The sequence below is a fragment of the Podarcis tiliguerta genome, assembly GCF_965153285.1.
Source record: "Podarcis tiliguerta genome assembly, chromosome: 6".
Classification (NCBI taxonomy): domain Eukaryota; kingdom Metazoa; phylum Chordata; class Lepidosauria; order Squamata; family Lacertidae; genus Podarcis; species Podarcis tiliguerta.
The window spans coordinates 64,227,743-64,246,077 of record NC_139539.1 but is presented as its reverse complement, the minus strand read 5'-3'; the positions used below and the strand labels follow the sequence as shown (position 1 = coordinate 64,246,077).

At 40.5% G+C, this 18,335-nt stretch overlaps 2 protein-coding genes across 5 annotated transcripts in view; both read right to left on the bottom strand.

Moving 5' to 3' along the window:
• Positions 1-18,335, bottom strand: part of ST6GALNAC3 (ST6 N-acetylgalactosaminide alpha-2,6-sialyltransferase 3) — a 643,023-nt gene that overhangs the window by 307,323 nt on the left and 317,365 nt on the right. The window lies entirely within an intron of this gene.
• Positions 1-18,335, bottom strand: part of ST6GALNAC5 (ST6 N-acetylgalactosaminide alpha-2,6-sialyltransferase 5) — a 155,915-nt gene that overhangs the window by 83,206 nt on the left and 54,374 nt on the right. The gene's annotated exons all lie outside the window — the stretch shown is intronic.

The following is an 18,335-nucleotide window of genomic DNA, read 5'->3' as shown; positions in this document are numbered from 1 at the left end:
AGTTATCCATAGCAAATATCCTACCTTCCTTCCAGTCATTCATAAAGCATATTTGGTTGCTTTTCATATCACATAGAATAGCATAATCTCTAAAATGTTTGCTTTGTACTAATTTTAGATTATAGCTTTCTCTATTAATAAAACGGTTTTGCTTATCTTATGTGTCCCATTTTTTTTCCCTGGGGCTTCTTCTTCTTCTTTATTAATGATTCAAATTCAATTGGTATAAAACTTTAGTAAAGTAACCTGAATTTCATACTTTCCTTGCTCACATTCCTTGCACCCTTCAAGTTGTTTTCTTAGGAAGGAATTAAAATGACACTATGATATTTTAGATAATATGCACGTCTTAATTATGTTCACATTCTCTCCAAATTGCACAATAACCACCACACTGTATTACATATCTTCCCATCTAACCTATATCTATTCAGTATTTAGGAGAAAACTATCAGCAAGCTAACCTATCCATACTTGCAAATGGTATCTTTTCAAGGCTGAAATTGTCTCTGAAATCCATTTTTCATCTTTACTAATTCACTCATGGACTAGCGGTGGAACAAATACAATCACTAGTCTGTTGCAAAAGTAGCACTTAAGGATTTTTTTTTAAAAAGAAGAAAGTAAAACTGATTATCAGAAGTGTGCAATACTAAACGATCAGGTAGTAAACACGTTTTATCTTATTTCAAAGAAGATTGTCGGCACTGGGTTGTTGTTTTTGCCGTTTACTCAATTTGTGGTTTAGAACTGAACCGAACCAATAGAGAGGAGACGCAATATGAAAAGAACCTCATCAGGTCTTGGTAATTCTTTGTCATGTGGTCTCACTTGAAACTCAGATTATCAGAACAAAGGACCATCTTGATGGATTATTTAAAGCAAAATTAATGGTGGTTTCCAAGTCTTCCTGTAACAGGCTACAAAAGACAGCTCATGCATTTTAAAAGTACTCCCCAACCCCCTGCTATGAGCAAGCAGGTTACTGGCAACTGAGAAACTTTTCCTATATCCCATGCCAAATGAAAGCATCATATTTATGATTAAGGCTCATGGATGTACGTTGGACATCTGTTACACAGTATGTCTAACCAAGCCATCAAGCTTATGAGTTGGGGTGATAGCTAGAGCTAGTTGCTGAGTCTACTGATTAAGTGGCCCATCTAAATTTTGTAATTTAATGTTGAGCTTGCCTTGAATCATGTCCAGTTGTCTGATACGCCTATATTTAATTAGATTGCTATGATGGTCATAGACATAACCCTTGGCAGCCATGACAGGTACTGTTACAAACAGATAGTGTAATGTAAATTCTACAGTGGTTTTTTTATGTGTAAGACATAGTGTATCAAGGGAATTAGAAAAGAGCCAAGTTAACCTAATTTCAATTTAAAGTCTCCAAAAATTAAGCTTTTTAGCTCTGTAGCTATTTATTTTACAGTATTGGTGTGCACATATATGTATTGCATGGAAAAATGAGCAGACACATTCCACAAAAATAATTAAATTTGCAGCAAGTAGCAGAATAGACTGAGTTCATAAACACTTAATTGAGTTTGGAACAAGTCAATAAAGCATTTTTATAAGAGTTCAACTAACTTGCTAGATTCAGTGCAAAGTGATTCATAGCAGTTGTAATTTCTTGTTTTAAATGCAAAGGAGACATAAATAATTACTCCTTGCTTTATACCCATTATCCCTTATGCAAATAGTTTCTGATCGGCAATTTTGCTTGACATCCTAGGCCATTTTACCCATTACTGTATTAAGAACTATATGTCACAGATCCACATTGGCTGCTTTCAAGTGTCATGAAAAGCCAAGGTTCAGGGATGGGGAGCCTAAGGACCTCAAGATGCTGCTAGATGCCAAATCCCATCAGCCCAGGCCATTACCTGCATTGGCTTGCTAGAAGTGATAGATGTTGGGGTCCAACAATATATGGAGGACTACAGGTGCCATAGTCTATCATGTTGGTAATGAGTCTGGTGCCTCCTGGGCCTTGCACTCTCTGGGTCCCCATCATCCAGGCGGAGGAGGAGGAGGAGTTAATAAGCTTTTGCTTCTGTTTGAGATTATCTGAAGCTTGCTGTGTCACCTAAACTCAGCAAAGGGTGGTTAATCTTAACTATGGTTTGTTGGAACAAACCAATTTCATACCATCATTTATGAATCTGACTTGCATCAACAAATCATAGCTACGATTAACCACTGTTTAGGTTTTGGATGCAATGCTAAACTCTAATCAATCAACATCAGAAGCAAAAGCTTCTGCCGCCTTCTTGCAACTGTGCCAAGAAGGAGATAAAAGGTGGAGTGTGCAAGCCTGTGGAGGGACTGGGCTCGCTCCCAACACTGGTATCCATCCCATTCATGGAGATCAGAGAAGTGCAATTGGGATTCCAGGCTGGTCTGTCATTTAGGCACTAGGTGGGTCCAGATCTTATCAGCTCCAGTGTTAACATTAAGGTGACAGTCATAGCGGGAGAAAGTCTCAATGCCCAGAACTGTCTGGATGACTTCTTGGCACTAACAGAAAGCACACTAGTGGTGATGGATAGGGTGACCGATTCTGAGACACTAATCCATCACTCTTCAGAACTCCTGAATCTCAGGCCCAACTGGGTTTTTTAAACTGAGTAATGGCCCTGATACCACAAGAAGAAACAGGCACTGTCCTCCCAAACTTCAGAGCTGCTTTTGAAGTGAAGGTGATCTTGGGATCTTCCTGCCCCCCTTTTTTTAACCTCAGAACTGCTGCAAGTTCCAGAGTGACTGCTCCAGCCTGCCTTTCTTCCTCAGTGCCTCTGAGAGGCAGTAGTGCAATGGCACACTTGATCAATCATGTCATTTTCAAGAGAATCTTCAAATTTACCCCAGTTACCGACTAATATATAGTGATAATTTTCAGACATGGAAGCATGTGGTATTGCACACATGTCTGCATGCACAATTGGTTAAAATGATGCTTCTGTTTCAGCATGGCATAGCAGACATAGCTGAAAATGATCACTACATGTATGTCCACAAATGGTGTAAATTTGGGGCTGTTATATCAGTTCCTGTGTGATGCGTTTTATACTATGCACATAGTATATATAGCTGTGCATGCACTAAATGCCACCATATCTGAAAATGGTCACCATATATCAGCCCACACACCATGTATCAGTCCACAAATTTGGTGGGTTTTTTATTTTTGAAAAATTGCAGAATTGTTTTGTAAAATTCAACCATGCCATTGCAATATTTCCAAAGCAAAGCAGTTTCAGTGGTGCTATGTGTTAATAGAATCATCACAGAATTGTAGAGTTGGAAGGGACCCCAAGAGTCATGTAGTCCAACCCCTTGCACCTCAGGAATCACAGCTAAATCATCTCTGACAGATGGTCATCCAAATTCTGCTTAAAGACCTCCAATGAGAGAGAGTCCACCACTTTCTGAAGCAGTCCATTCCACTGTAGAACAGCTGTTACCATCACAAATTCTATCCTAATGTGGGAATATTCTTTCTTGTAATTTAAGCACATTGGAAGGTGACCCGGAAACTGCAATTAATCCAGAATGCGGCAGCTAGACTGGTGACTGGGAGTGGCTGCTGGGACCACATAACACTGGTTCTAAGAGATCTGCATTGGCTCCCAGTACGTTTCCGAGCACAATTCAAAGTGTTGGTGCTGACCTTTAAAGCCCTAAACGGCCTCGGACCTGTATACCTGAAGGAGCTTCTCCACCCACATCATTCAGCCCGGACACTGAGATCCAGCGCCAAGGGCCTTTTGGCGGTTCCCTCATTGCGAGAAGTAAGGTTACAGGGAACCAGACAGAGGGCCTTCTCGGTACCCGCGCCCACCCTGTGGAACACCCTCCCTTCAGATGTGAAGGAAATAAGTAGCTATCCTTTCTTTAAAAGACATCTGAAGGCAGCCCTGTTCAGGGAAGTTTTTAAGATTTAATGCTGTATTGTTTTTAATACTTGATTGGGAGCCGCCCAGAGTGGGCTGGGGAAACTCAGCCAGATGGGCGGGGTATAAATAATAAATTATTATTATTATAGTATTTGTTCAGGTCCTGCCCTATGGAGCAGCAAAGAACAAGCTTACTCCATCTTCCATGGGACATGCCTTCAGGTATTTGAAAATATCACATCACCCCTTGGTCTTCTCTTCTCCAGGCTAAGCATAATTATCTCCCTCAACCATTCCTTACAAATCTTAGTTTCCAGAACCTTTGATAATCTTGGTCACCCTCCTCTGCACACATTCCAGCTTGCCAACATCCTTCTTAAACTGTGGTGCCCAGAACCCCCAGGTAGGATTCTGACCAAGGCAGAATAGAGTGCTACCTTGATCTGGACACTATCAGTGCAAGATATGAATTATATATTTAAAAAACTGTCCTTGTTTGTGGTTGCTCAAATGGACATATTTGTTTGCAGTACTCCTGTTGAGTAACCAGGGCTTCCACTTTTGAGCATGCAAATGTTCTCCCCGTAATAATCCCAGAGTCAGCCTGTCAGCATCTGTCCTCTGCATTCAGAATGCCTTCAAGCTATTGCCATGCAGAGTTTACAGCTGTTCAACTTCATTCTCCTCCTTTCATGACATCTTTCTCTTAGAGGTTTAACTGTTTTGCATCTCTCTGTGAGGCACTTTTTAATTTTCAGGTTGTTGTTTTTTAAACGGTGCTAATACTCTGGGGCAACATATATTACTCTGGCTCACCTGTATTTATAATATAATTTCCTATGCTAGATAGGATCGCACCCCGCCCCATCCCCTCTCTGTGGGACTTCAATGTACATTAAAACAGAGGAGATCAGAGGATAAATGGATGTGGAATCACCAAGCTATAGTTGATTTTGTTATGACATTAAAAAAACCCTAACAAACTACAGAGGGAGAAAAATCCTTCACAGTTGCAGAATTTTGCATCGTATTATTTTGTTCTCTTTTTCATTGTTTTTAGTGAGTGGGGGGGATAAACTAGTATTTTGGGGAAGCAAAGCAGAAAGACAAAGGGTGGGATCACATAGAACTGAATTAAAACAAGCTATGACGTTATTGCTTACAAGGAATTTATCAGAACACAGACAGGAAACACTCTACTTTTGACAGTGGAGGAGCCCAGTCTGCCTATGAGAGATCAGGGAGAAAGAGTGTCTTAAGACAGCAAATGGAGGGAGCTGCTCATACTGGCCAATGCTATCAACCTGGGGGTGCAGTTGGCTATGGGATGCAATCTATGAATCCACATCCCAATAAGTCTCTTGGGCCTCTCACAAGTTTAGAAAGAGTTGGAAGGGATAACAAGTGTCATCTAGTCCAAACCCACTGCAAATGCAGGAAGATTTTGCCTAATATGGGGCTCAAACCTACAACTCTGAGATTAACAGTCTCATGTTCTACCGACTGAGCTATACATTGTATATTTTATTTATAGATTAACTTTTTTCCTTTTTGCAGAGATAAGAGGTTAGTGAAATCAGCTTTGCATTGCAAACGCAACCAGTGGAAAATATTCAGCGACTAGCATGGTAATGAGCTCATTCTATAGATTTTTTTTAAAACTGCACACTGATTCATGAAATGCTTTTCAAAATTGGGAATGTGCATCAAGAACTGGTCAAAAGGGGGTGGTGGAAACAATATGCTGGATCAATCAATACTATCTCCCTTTTATGAAATTGGGCTGTCTTTGAACTTCTGACAGAAGCAAACAGCTAAAGAATGAAATATTGCCGAGAAGGAAAAAGTGTAAATGAAAATGCACGGGGGAAAGCATGATAAGATCTGCTGACTTGGCCATTTTAGTACATTTTTTTTTCCTGGGGTTCTCCTTATTCTAGGCAGTATACATAAAGGTATTAGCTATATGAGAACAAATATTTTGAAGCAGTATAGAAGAAACCCACCAGCGAATAAACAATATGCATGTTGCTTGTCTCTTTCAAAAACATAGTCCTGGTTTAACAAAGTTGTGTCTTCTGCATTTTAAACATCTGGGATAAGGGCATTCCTTTTTAAACATTTTGAATATAAATAAATGATGTCACTGAAGTGCAGAAGGCAAGCCTATTCTTTTCCTATTACTATTTCAAAGATACAGACATTTGCATTTGTGTATGTGTATGAGTTTAAGTAAATTTGCTGAAGACAAAGGAATAAATTCTCTACCTAGAAAATTAGCTAATTTAATGGAATGCTACAGAATTAATAAAAGCAAAGTGAAATGTTGCAATTTTTGCAAATTATTGGACAGCTGTTTCAGAAATATATGGGGATGTTCAAAAGAAGGGATTATAAACAGTGCTTTGTCTGTAGCAGATTGTGATTTGCGGTCTGCATTTGTCTTTGTCCCCCCCCCCCCCTTATTTTGTCTAAGAAATATTCTAGAACAATGTTGCACTTGAAATAAAATTAGCATTAAGAGGGTAGGCTCATCTAACTAATATGCATAGAAGAAGGCATTAATAAACCATGAGAAAGGACTAAAAGATAAAAATATATTATGGTGCAGTTTTCGGTGCCTTATGTATTAGTTGATAGCCCAGAGGGAGTACTCCTGCTGTTACTTACACAAACACAAACATCACTTACGATGACAGGCTGAACCACAAGACTGACAACAAGTGGATCTGTTTCTGTGAAATCCAAGCAGGGGCACGTCAGAGACCCATCAAATATCTTCGAAATCAGCCTAGCAATTGTTTTTGTTTTGTCATTGAGTTTTGTGTGTGTTTGAGGCTTGGAGGGACTTGGTGTTATTTTGTTGTCTTGACACATGCACGAGTACTTATTTTGTAAGCAAGAGGAATCTATGTGACAGAAAGCAGTGCAACTCTTGGATAACTCTGCTCTTGAATTTTGGCCAAAAGTATATTGCTGCTCTTCTCACAAACAAGAGATTGTATGCATGAGGTAAAGGGGCAAAGGCAGCTAAGGAATCAATAGTTACTCTCCTTATAGTGTAGGGTCGGTTTGATTTAGCTTTATGGGATAGAGCGGGCCTGAAGGTCTTCTATGTACTGTAGCTGTCAGTGGTGGCCAGTAAGATGCTTCATTAAGCAAAACAGCCAGAAGTTTGCCTTGTAAGCATCAGGAAGTAGATGTAGAAGAGTAAACACACACCAAACTGGGAGGGGTGGCTAACACCCCAGAGGACAGGATCACACTTCAAAACGACCTTGACAGATTAGAGAACTGGGCCAAAACAAACAAGATGAACTTTAACAGGGAGAAATGTAAAGTATTGCACTTGGGCAAAAAAAATGAGAGGCACAAATACAAGATGGGTGACACCTGGCTTGAGAGCAGTACATGTGAAAAGGATCTAGGAGTCTTGGTTGACCACAAACTTGACATGAGCCAACAGTGTGACGCGGCAGCTAAAAAAGCCAATGCAATTCTGGGCTGCATCAATAGGAGTATAGCATCTAGATCAAGGGAAGTAATAGTGCCACTGTATTCTGCTCTGGTCAGACCTCACCTGGAGTACTGTGTCCAGTTCTGGGCACCACAGTTCAAGAAGGACACTGACAAACTGGAACGTGTCCAGAGGAGGGCAACCAAAATGGTCAAAGGCCTGGAAACGATGCCTTATGAGGAACGGCTAAGGGAGCTGGGCATGTTTAGCCTGGAGAAGAGGAGGTTAAGGGGTGATATGATAGCCATGTTCAAATATATGAAGGGATGTCACATGGAGGAGGGAGAAAGGTTGTTTTCTGCTGCTCCAGAGAAGCGGACACGGAGCAATGGATCCAAACTACAAGAAAGAAGATTCCACCTAAACATTAGGAAGAACTTCCTGACAGTAAGAGCTGTTCGACAGTGGAATTTGCTGCCAAGGAGTGTGGTGGAGTCTCCTTCTTTGGAGGTCTTTAAGCAGAGGCTTGACAACCATATGTCAGGAGTGCTCTGATGGTGTTTCCTGCTTGGCAGGGGGTTGGACTCGCTGGCCCTTGTGGTCTCTTCCAACTCTATGATTCTATGATTCTAGTTGCTGACTGGATAGTGTGGAGGTAAGCTGCTGAGGTCCGCAGTGTCTAGGGAATAACCCCACACTTGTTCCTGTCTAATATGTATAGATAGGAACTCTCCTTCTCATTCATTTGTCACACTAGATACTGAGGATTTTGACTAGTGGAGCAACCCAATGACAGCCACTGATGCCAGGAGCCTCCAGAGGAGCCCACACCCATAATCTGAAAGCAAAATTTACATATATTCCTCATACTAGAGATGCGAGGCATAGGATTAAGTAAAACAAATCCAGTTATTTTGTATCCCAGGCAAATAGCAGTGTGATACATAAAACACAGATAGTGAAAATGTGAAACTTGTAGATTTCCCAGGGTTGTCATAAATGTGGACATAGCACAATGTACATCAGCCTTGTAGGACTGTTTGAAGCCATATCAGCACAGCAGAGGGGGACAATGAGTCACTTTGGGATACAACTGTATCATATTGCATTGTTTCCATCAGTAACAATCAGGTACACCCTGATTATGGTACATCAGTGGAGCCAGGCTTTATGCTTAATAACAAGACCTGGGGAATACTTGATAGAAATGAATCTTCAGCTCACCTGCAACAGGTTCCCCAATCATTTAAATGTCTACATGTGCAAAGAAATGTGCGGGTGCATTGGATCTCTCCAAGGTGTAAAACACAATAACTAAGATATCCATGGTACATATCAGTTTGCATGGGAAGTCAAGGTGCAGGCAAATAGCGAACTAAAATCTCCTGCTGTGGCTTCAGATTCCTAATTTTTTGTTTCTTCACATACACGTTCTCAAAACTGTGACCACCAGATGTCAAAGAGAAAAACAACTACCACAAAACATCTGAAGGCTTTTAATGTTTAATAGACTATTGCATTTTAATATTTTGTTGGAAGCCGCCCAGAGGGGCTGGGGAAACCCAGCCAGATGGGCGGGGTATAAATAAATTATTATTATTATTATTATTATTATTATTATTATTATTATACCAACAAGATCAACACCAATGCCTGTAGGTGTTGAATACTTATAGAGGGAAATCAGTGGGTCCCACCCACTTGTCAAAGTTGGTCCACAGCAGGGGTCAGCAACCTTTTTCAGCCGTGGGCCGGTCCACCGTCCCTCAGACCACGTGGTGGGCTGGACTATATTTTGAAAAGAAAAATGAATGAATTCCTATGCCCCACAAATAACCCAGAGATGCATTTTAAATAAAAGCACACATTCTACTCATGTAAAAACACGCTGATTCCTGGACCATCTGCGGGCTGGATTGAGAAGGTGATTGGGCCGCATCCGGCCCACGGGTCTTAGGTTGCCTACCTCTGGTCCACAGCATGGAGATAGATAAAGACATGACCCCCAGGCCACAAAGGTTCCCCTTTCTAGGCATAGATAGTGACTGTGCCACAGGGAATCTGCCCAGCTTGTGTCTGAAAGCTTCCTGGTCTTTTCTGGCTTCACTGAAGAGTGCCTTGTGATGGATATTCCTTAGCATTATCCAAAGACGGCAATATTTCCCTGGCTACTTTGATAAAGGAGATAATACTGTACTGGGCGAAAACAAAATAGCCAGACTCAAAGGAAAAATAAAGTGCCATCCAGCTGTGTTGGAGAGTGTCAGCACAAAGGAGCTAAACTAAAAGGTATGCGGAGGTAACATTTAATTAATTAATTACTGCAGGGCTTTCAAATGACAAAAACAGTGTGTGCTGTTCTTTTTTGGTGTTTGTAATATGCACTGTTACTGAACAAAGGCTATTTTTTAACACTAGAAAATAGGACACTAAAATCGGAAGAGAGAATGTGAATCACGAAGGGGATGAATGTGATAGGAAGAGTTGTAGCGGTGTGTGATGGATAAAGAAGATCTTAGACATCATCACAGAAGGCCAGGAGGCCAAAAATACTATTTAAAACAGGATTAAGCATGAACGGTGCAATTTCTGTCACACATGGAAGGAAGAAAATCTCATGGTGGTGTCAGGTTCTGAAATCTGAAATCAGGTGGAAGGGATTTAGTGTTGTATAGGGTAGAAATCAGAGAGGTGCTGGGATGAGGGAGACTGTATTTCAAATAGGAATAGCCCAGCCTAGAGTCCTTTAAAAGAAAGATGGATTTAAACTATAAATCCTAACCCAATTCATCTGGGAACTAGTTCCATTGAATTCAATAGAACTTAATTCTAAGTGGACATGGTTAAGACTGCAATGTTGTGTGCTGTATTTGCAGCTTGGTTGTCAAAAGATGAAAAGGTGCCACATTGGAAAATGCCAGCAGATATTCTCTTTAAGGGCAGGGCTGTGTTCATGTAATCAGTTGCTATCATTCTGCTAAATGCTATGAAGAATTCTATCACCTGCTCCCTCAGATTTCCGATGATATGAATAACTGCAGTAATTGTTTTGTTTTTTGTTTGTCCCATTCCCTCAGCTGAATCATTGTTTTGTTCTCCATGCTTATTTTTATGTTGTTTTATTTTAAGGTGTTTTTATCTTTTCTGTGTGCCACCTTGAGAGATGGCATGGAGATATTTTTAGTACAGGTAGGACTCTGCGACAAAACATTGCAGCATGGAGCACTTCTGCTTGGAAAACATTCCTCTGTGTTTACCAGAGTCATATGACTTCTTGCAATGGGAATATGGTAGCTAAACATCATCCACACTTGAGAAACTATGCCCAAGAAGGTAGGTCAAGCATTTATATTCAAATCAAGCCCTAGAAATATACTTGCCTCAGATACTGGACTAAGTTCACTCAACATATCTAGTACTTATTCTGCCCATTTTAAACAGAAGATTCAGTTACTATGTCCTGTAATTAGGTTGTTTTTTTGTACAGTGGTACCTCGGGTTAAGTACTTAATTCGTTCCGGAGGTCCGTACTTAACCTGAAACTGTTCTTAACCTGAAGCACCACTTTAGCTAATGGGGCCTCCTGCTGCTGCTGCGTCACCGGAGCACGATTTCTGTTCTCATCCTGAAGCAAAGTTCTTAACCTGAAGCACTATTTCTGGGTTAGCGGAGTCTGTAACCTGAAGCGTACGTAACCTGAAGCATATGTAACCCGAGGTACCACTGTACATTATAAGTAGCTAACAATCACAGTTTGTGTACTAAAAACTGAGTGCACTGTATACGTTACCTGAGCCAAATGCAAAGAACCTGCAGCTTTTTCTGACCTTAAGAAATTCATATCTGAGTCTAAACTTAGCTTATTGAAGACTGCTCCTCATTTTAATCAAAATATACCAACAGATGAAAACAGAAGCAGAGCAAAAAATCAAGGAGAAAATAGCAGCTGCTGCCAAAAACAGTAACAAAAAGTACAGTTAACATGTTGTTCATATCAAAATGTCTGGTGGGTGGGGAGGCTTAAAACCCTGATGCATTTCATTTCATTTCATTGGGTTTCTTGTACATTTAGCTAGCCATCAATCCTCTTGATGAGTTGGAGGAACTGGAACATAGAGTGGTTGAATTACAGAGGAGGCAGAAGGGACCCAGCCTCCTTATCATTTGTGATGTCATCCATTGTGATTTCCTTCCTCGTGAAGAGAAAGTAGGATATGATCAATAAATTAAATATGAAATTTTCAGTGGGGCGCAAAGGGCACAATTTGGCAAAAATGGTGGGAGTTGCGAGTTGTGGGGGAAATGCACTTCTAACATTTTCACGTCACTTTGTGATTTAATAAGCAAACAAAAAACACCCACATGAAAATTAATCAACATTTTCCTGTGAAAGTGCACATTTTGAAGGATGGCTGTGACTTGTTTCAGAAAGTGAAAATTAGGTAACTTTGCGAACTTAATCGAACCTATTTCCCATTTCTACAGAGTTCAAAAATCTTTCACCTTTTGTTTGCACAAAGGATACTTCCCTTGGAAGTAAGTATTCACATTCATCATTGCTTTCGTAGCACTGGACTATGCAAATCGGGTACTGACCAACAGATGTTGCCCAAGCTGCATTGCTGTGCTGATTACAACAATATTCAAAGCAGACCAAAGCATATAGGAATATGGGTCCTTCAGGCCCCCTTTTCCTTTGAAATGTAGGTTTTAATCAATTGGAAAAGTTATTGGCCAATTGAGCCAAAGCATAAGTATTAAAATAATTCATCCTGAACAACATGGGGTTTTATTTTATGTTTAGTGCAGAAGGTTCGCCTGCACGAATTTGCTACGCTTATTTAATGTCGTCTTTAAGATGAAAGATGATGCCAGCCCAGTGGTAATAGCATCTTTTGACGCTGAGAAAGCATTTCGCAGAATTGAATGGCAGTTACTCTTTTACTATGATGGAATTTTTTAAAAAAAAAATCCCATAAATGTATTGCACCAGTGACAGTTTTCTGAGCAAGGATGCATACTAATGACACAATATTGTTTCTGTTTTTATTTTCAGAGGGAGTCGGGCCAAGGATGCCCAGCCACAATGGTCTCTTTCCTATTGCAAATAAACCATTCCCAACAAGATAATTAAGTGGAGATGCCACAGCAGCACAATGCACTAAAAGACAAAACCACTGATTTTCATAGTGCTCTTTCCCTGGGAGATGCAGCCGTTTATCCAGGAGATAATGGCACATTTAAGGAAAACTTTCAAGGCATAAAGTGCAGAGAGGTACCAAATCAAAGATCTTAGAGATGAAGGAAAATAGCTGTGGGCTGGTTGTAAGTCTTTCTCTATCTGCCACCCCATGTAGTACAGTTAATTATTCTTATCATCCACAATGCCCCGGACCTGGTCTTGTCAGGAGCAGCCAGATAAAACAGCAGGCATAGCTCCTACCTTACAAGAAAGGAACGGTGACATTTTTTCCACATATTTATTGAGAGAATTTCTAGCCTGCTCTTCGTTAAAAATAATCCTGGAGCACAACACAACACAACACACACAGACACAAAATATATCACATAAAATAAAACCATTATAAAAAACCAAAAAACTGTGTACTGTAATGTTAAAATGCATCATCACGTACTACAAACAAAAGGAGTGAGGTCAGGGTGGAGAAAGCTCTGTTCTTTACTTTTTCATCCTGGTGTTTTAGTCAAGGGAGAGCCCAACAGTATTAGCCAGACTTGGCCCTCCAGATGTTTTGGGACTACAATTCCCATCATCCCTGACCACTGGTCCTGTTAGCTAGGGACAATGGGAGTTGTAGTCCCAAAACATCTGGAGGGCCAAGTTTGGCCATGCCTGGGTTAGGCCTATCCCAGATTCTGCTGCTGCTAAGTGCAAATAAAACTAGGGTTACTGCAGGTGAAGGATGAAGAGAAATCAGGTATGATGTGGCTTATGCACCTGTAAAGCTAAACAACTAAACCAGCCTTCCTACACTTTGTGCCCTCGGGCATACCTATTGGTTCCTTCAGACTCATCCCGATAATGCATCAGCTAAGGGGCATGGCCAGCCCCAGCAGGGACCTCCCCCATGGCACCAACATTATCATTTGTTTGACACCAGGGTTAAGGGATTCCTCTAGTCTTAAGTATGTGATGGGACTGGATGGTTTTAAAATACTGGCATCATGCTAATTGATTATTCCTAGTGGTTTCTCATTAGTAATGGTGGGTTTTGATTTTTAGTGTATTATGGATGTTGCTGTTGTGTTGATTTTTTTCCACTTTTAGATAATTGAATTGCTGTAAGAAGCTTGGAGTCCCCCCCCCCTCTTTTTTAAGATAAAGGTGTCTAATAAATTTAGTAAACCTAAACCAATGAGTTGGATCCAGACGTAGAACAGACCTAATAAATCAATGGGACTGCTCTAAGTTTGACTAACACTCAATTCAACACAGTGTGTATATGATTTAACAAAAATAGCATTGTGAAATAGCATTGGAGACAAATCCACCAGCACTCCATAGTCCAAGGGCCAAGGGGATGAGAAACACTCAGTAAATACTATCTTCTGGAACACTCCCTGGTGATAAGACTAGAAGCACTGCAGAAAAGTCTCCCTGAGGCCCATCTCCTAGGGACAGTCCAGAAGGGTACCATGGTTGCGATGGTATCAAAAGCTGAGAGTCTGAGGAGGAGGAGATTCACAACTTCTCTGTTCCTTCTGAGACGTCTACAAGCCACAATGGCTTAAAGTAAACGCCAGGAGAAACTACACAGGCTTGGCTGTGCTTTTGCAAAAGGACAGAGTCACCTAATTAATAGTTATTGCATCAACTTCAGTCAGCAGTTGCAGTAACAACACTGATGATATTGATGGCATTGGAGAGCCAGGCTTAGCTCAGAATGAAAATGAGCAGAGCAGTCATCTATCAAATCCATATTGCTGTAGGCGGTGGGAGGCAGTGGAACCTTTTGTTTTTGTTGTTTTCTTGTTCAGCTAGTTTGTTTTAGTGGTTCAGCTCCAAGTGATTTAGATTTATAAATAAATGAGTATATACAATGTCAAATGATATGTGCTTACTGGAGCCCTGTGGCTAACACCAGTTTTTCATGAAAGACCTAGGGTGGTGGTGGTTGTTTGTTGGCAACCCTCTTTCTTGGTTTACAGTGACAGCTACATGTAGGCGGGTGAGAAGGTAGGTAGTTGGGAGACTTCTAGCCTTATAATCTCTCTTTAGGAAACATCTCTCTCTTTCCTTTTGCTCGATTCCGGACAGTGGTTGGCTGAAAAACATGCCATCTCTGGCATCTTGAGATAACCCTCCCAATTTATTGCTGCCGTCTACAGTAAGTCTTTGATCTAACCCATCCTGACAACTATCTCCTCTCTTTTATTTTAACAATCTATTTGACTTATGACAAGGATAAGCTATCATTTTGTTGCAAAATCTGGAACCTCTGCAGCCGATTTCTTCACCTGTTTCACATATACAATATAGCCCTTTTTAAGGATTCCACCTTGCCTGGCTTGTGCTTTCTTAGTCACTGTGTGTTACTCCTACATCCAATTACAAGAAAGAATGGAAAGAGCTGTGCTATGAAGTCTCAACCGATGTTGCATAAAGTCAGATCGCATTGCTTGCTCTACAGAGCAAAGCTGAATTATGTAGGTGATTTCAAAGTCATGAGTTATATTTGAGAATGAATATTATATACATGATATTTTGAATTTGTGTGCTTTCATAGTATTGAGAAATCTGATTGACTGAAAGGGATCTTAAAGTGTTTCTATGTAGATTATAAAAAAAACATCAACTTGCTGGCTTTTTGAGAGAAGATAAATGTATAATTGTTTTTATTTGTTTTAAAATGTTCTGTCCCTTACCTTTGTATTGAATTTTGTGGCCTACAACCATAATAAATCACAAGAAATTGCTTGAACTTGCTTAAGTGATGCTATAATCGACCATTTAGTTGACTAAGCATCATATTGCCTTTTCACTGCAACGTTTAAATTGCAACACTACGAATCAAGCCAGTGAATTAACTCATATGTTAGCTCTGAAGAATCTACAGATTAATCAAAGATCATGAAATCACAACAACCCAAAACCTATTGTGAACAATCTATTCTCAAGTCAATACCAATGCCTTGGTAGGGTTTGAGGCAGGGATGGGGAACCTGTGGCCTCCAGATATGGTTGGACTACAACTCCCATCACCCTTGATTACGGGTCATGCTGTCTGGGCCTAATGTGAGCCTTTTAGAGGGCCAGTAGTTCCCCACCCTTGGGTTTAATTCCTCAAGCCCCACTGGACCTGTTTTTAAATGCGCCAATATCAATACTTCATATGAAGGTGTAAGATCTATCTATCTATCTATCTATCTATCGATCTATCTATCTATCTATCTATCTATCTATCTATCTATCATCTATCTATCTATCATCTATTCATCTATCTATCTATCATCTATCATCTATCTATCTATCCATCTATCTATCATCTTTGGCCTATGCCAGGCATGACCAAACTTGGCCATCCAGATGTTTGGGGACTATAACTCCCATCACCCCTAGCTAAAAGGACCAGTGGTCAAGGATAATGGGAACTGTAGTCCCAAAACATCTAGAGGGCTAAGTTTTGTCATGCCTGTCCTATGCAAATCAATAGGCGCCCTATTGATGGTGGTGTTCTGGATACCAACAACAACATTCTGTATAGAAATGCTGAGTATCTATCAAAACTCTTAAAAACTTTCAACTCAACACAGGGGGACAAAGTAGAGCTGATTTAATGACACCCCAAAGCATGCAAACATGGTTTGCTTGGCATGCTTCCAAAGCAAATCCAAAATCATGCTAATTAGATCACTGGGTAGAAAGTATATGTAGAAAGTAGCAACGCATTGTTAAGAGTTAGAATCATAGAATCATAGAATCATAGAATCATAGAGTTGGAAGAGACCACAAGGGTCATCGAGTCCAACCCCCTGCCAAGCAGGAAACACCATCAGAGCACTCCTGACATATGGTTGTCAAGCCTCTGCTTAAAGACCTCCAAAGAAGGAGACTCCACCACACTCCTTGGCAGCAAATTCCACTGTCGAACAGCTCTTACTGTCAGGAAGTTCTTCCTAATGTTTAGGTGGAATCTTCTTTCTTGTAGTTTGTATCCAGTTGTTCCCTCACACTTTATATCAGGTTCCCCCAAGGAAAACAGTGTGGCTAGCCATTATTTATTTGCCATATAAATAATGTCCCATGAAACCAGAAGTAACTTTACTTGAATATATGGCAGTTTCTGAGCCTGCATCTGGGGGATCAAAATATAAAGGTGCCTCAGCAATGCTTACTTTCCCACTTGTGATTGACTGAAATGCATCCTGCTATTGCCTCAAGGGAGGGTGTATCTCTGCTTATCATCTTTTCTGTTTTCACTTTATGTTAATAAGAGCTTAGCATAATGGACCAATAATGAATGCTATTTAAATGCCCATATATTCCTGAACATCTGTTGATGCATATGCAGAATACAATTTGCACATATGAGTACATGCTGCCAGTTTGTGCACGTATTCCCTCTCTGTAGGATGTAGAAGTAGGTGTGACACATTTCTGAATCGAATAATAAAAATGTGTCAGCTAAGCTCTTGCTATTTATGTCTCTTGCTCGCAATACCATGTATCTGCCAACCTTTGCAACTGGCTCTTTCTAAGAGCTCCCAATGAAATAGCCAAATCTTGAATTTGCAAGGCATGCAAATTCCTATAGATTTCTTCTAGTGTTTAGTTCTGCTTTATAGAAGTCTTTGCAGGCTTCTGTAGATCCCAGTATAGTTATGCAGGCATGGTCACAACCACTGCTACTTCTAGGCTAAATGTTGGCTAACATAACACTTGTGACATTTAACAAACTCTTTTGTGTTCCAGTTACATAAATATAGATGGGCTAAATCCTCTACTAGATTGAGTTTTCACACGTTGTGATTTTTAGGTGTACATGTAGGAGTTTAAGTGCATAACAGGGTGGGAAACCTCAGCCTCAAGGGACAAGTGTAGCTCCCTATTTGGCCCTTGGCACTCTCCCAGTGGCCACCCTGCTTTTGTCTGGCTGAAATGTGTCCTTGAATTGTGTTAATGCCTCTTGTCTGCCTGATAAGAAAATGGTGGTTGTAGGGAAAGCTATGTGTACACATCACACATATCATAGAATCATAGAATCATAGAGTTGGAAGAGACCACAAGGGCCATCGAGTCCAACCCCCTGCCAAGCAGGAAACACCATCAGAGCACTCCTGACATATGGTTGTCAAGCCTCTGCTTAAAGACCTCCAAAGAAGGAGACTCCACCACACTCCTTGGCAGCAAATTCCACTGTCGAACAGCTCTTACTGTTCAAGTTTTTGTGTGGCTAAAATGTAACATTGCTTCACCCACTCTTATCATTGGTCCTGTCCACCACAGATCTTCAGCCCTCAAATGGTAACCCATAAGGAAATAGAGATCCCTACCCCTGGTGTACACCTATAATTTAGGGGATAACCCTTCCTGTGTTATCCCCAAAAGAATTCCTATTCCCATTTTCATCAGAGAAATGTGGGAGCGTATGGAATAGGATGTCCCTATTTTTATCTGAGAAATGTTGGAGGGTATGCTTTAAGGCCTGGCTCACTTGCAGTTTCACAGAAAGGAGGAAGCGCATACAAGTCTCCAGTCTCTGACATTATTTTGTTTTCTGACAATGTCCATATTTCCTTGCTAATCGTTTTAAAAATGCTTCTGTCTATTTACTTTGTGTGTGGACAGCCACATCAATTTTATTTTTCGAGATCTTCTGAAAAATGCCCAAATGCAGTTTTGATCATGTGGCCATGTCATCAAAGCATTATGTGCAAGACTGAATAAGTGGTCATTCTTCAGAGCACCCTTCAGATACTGAAAGGCAGCAGCAGAGAAGAGCAGAAAA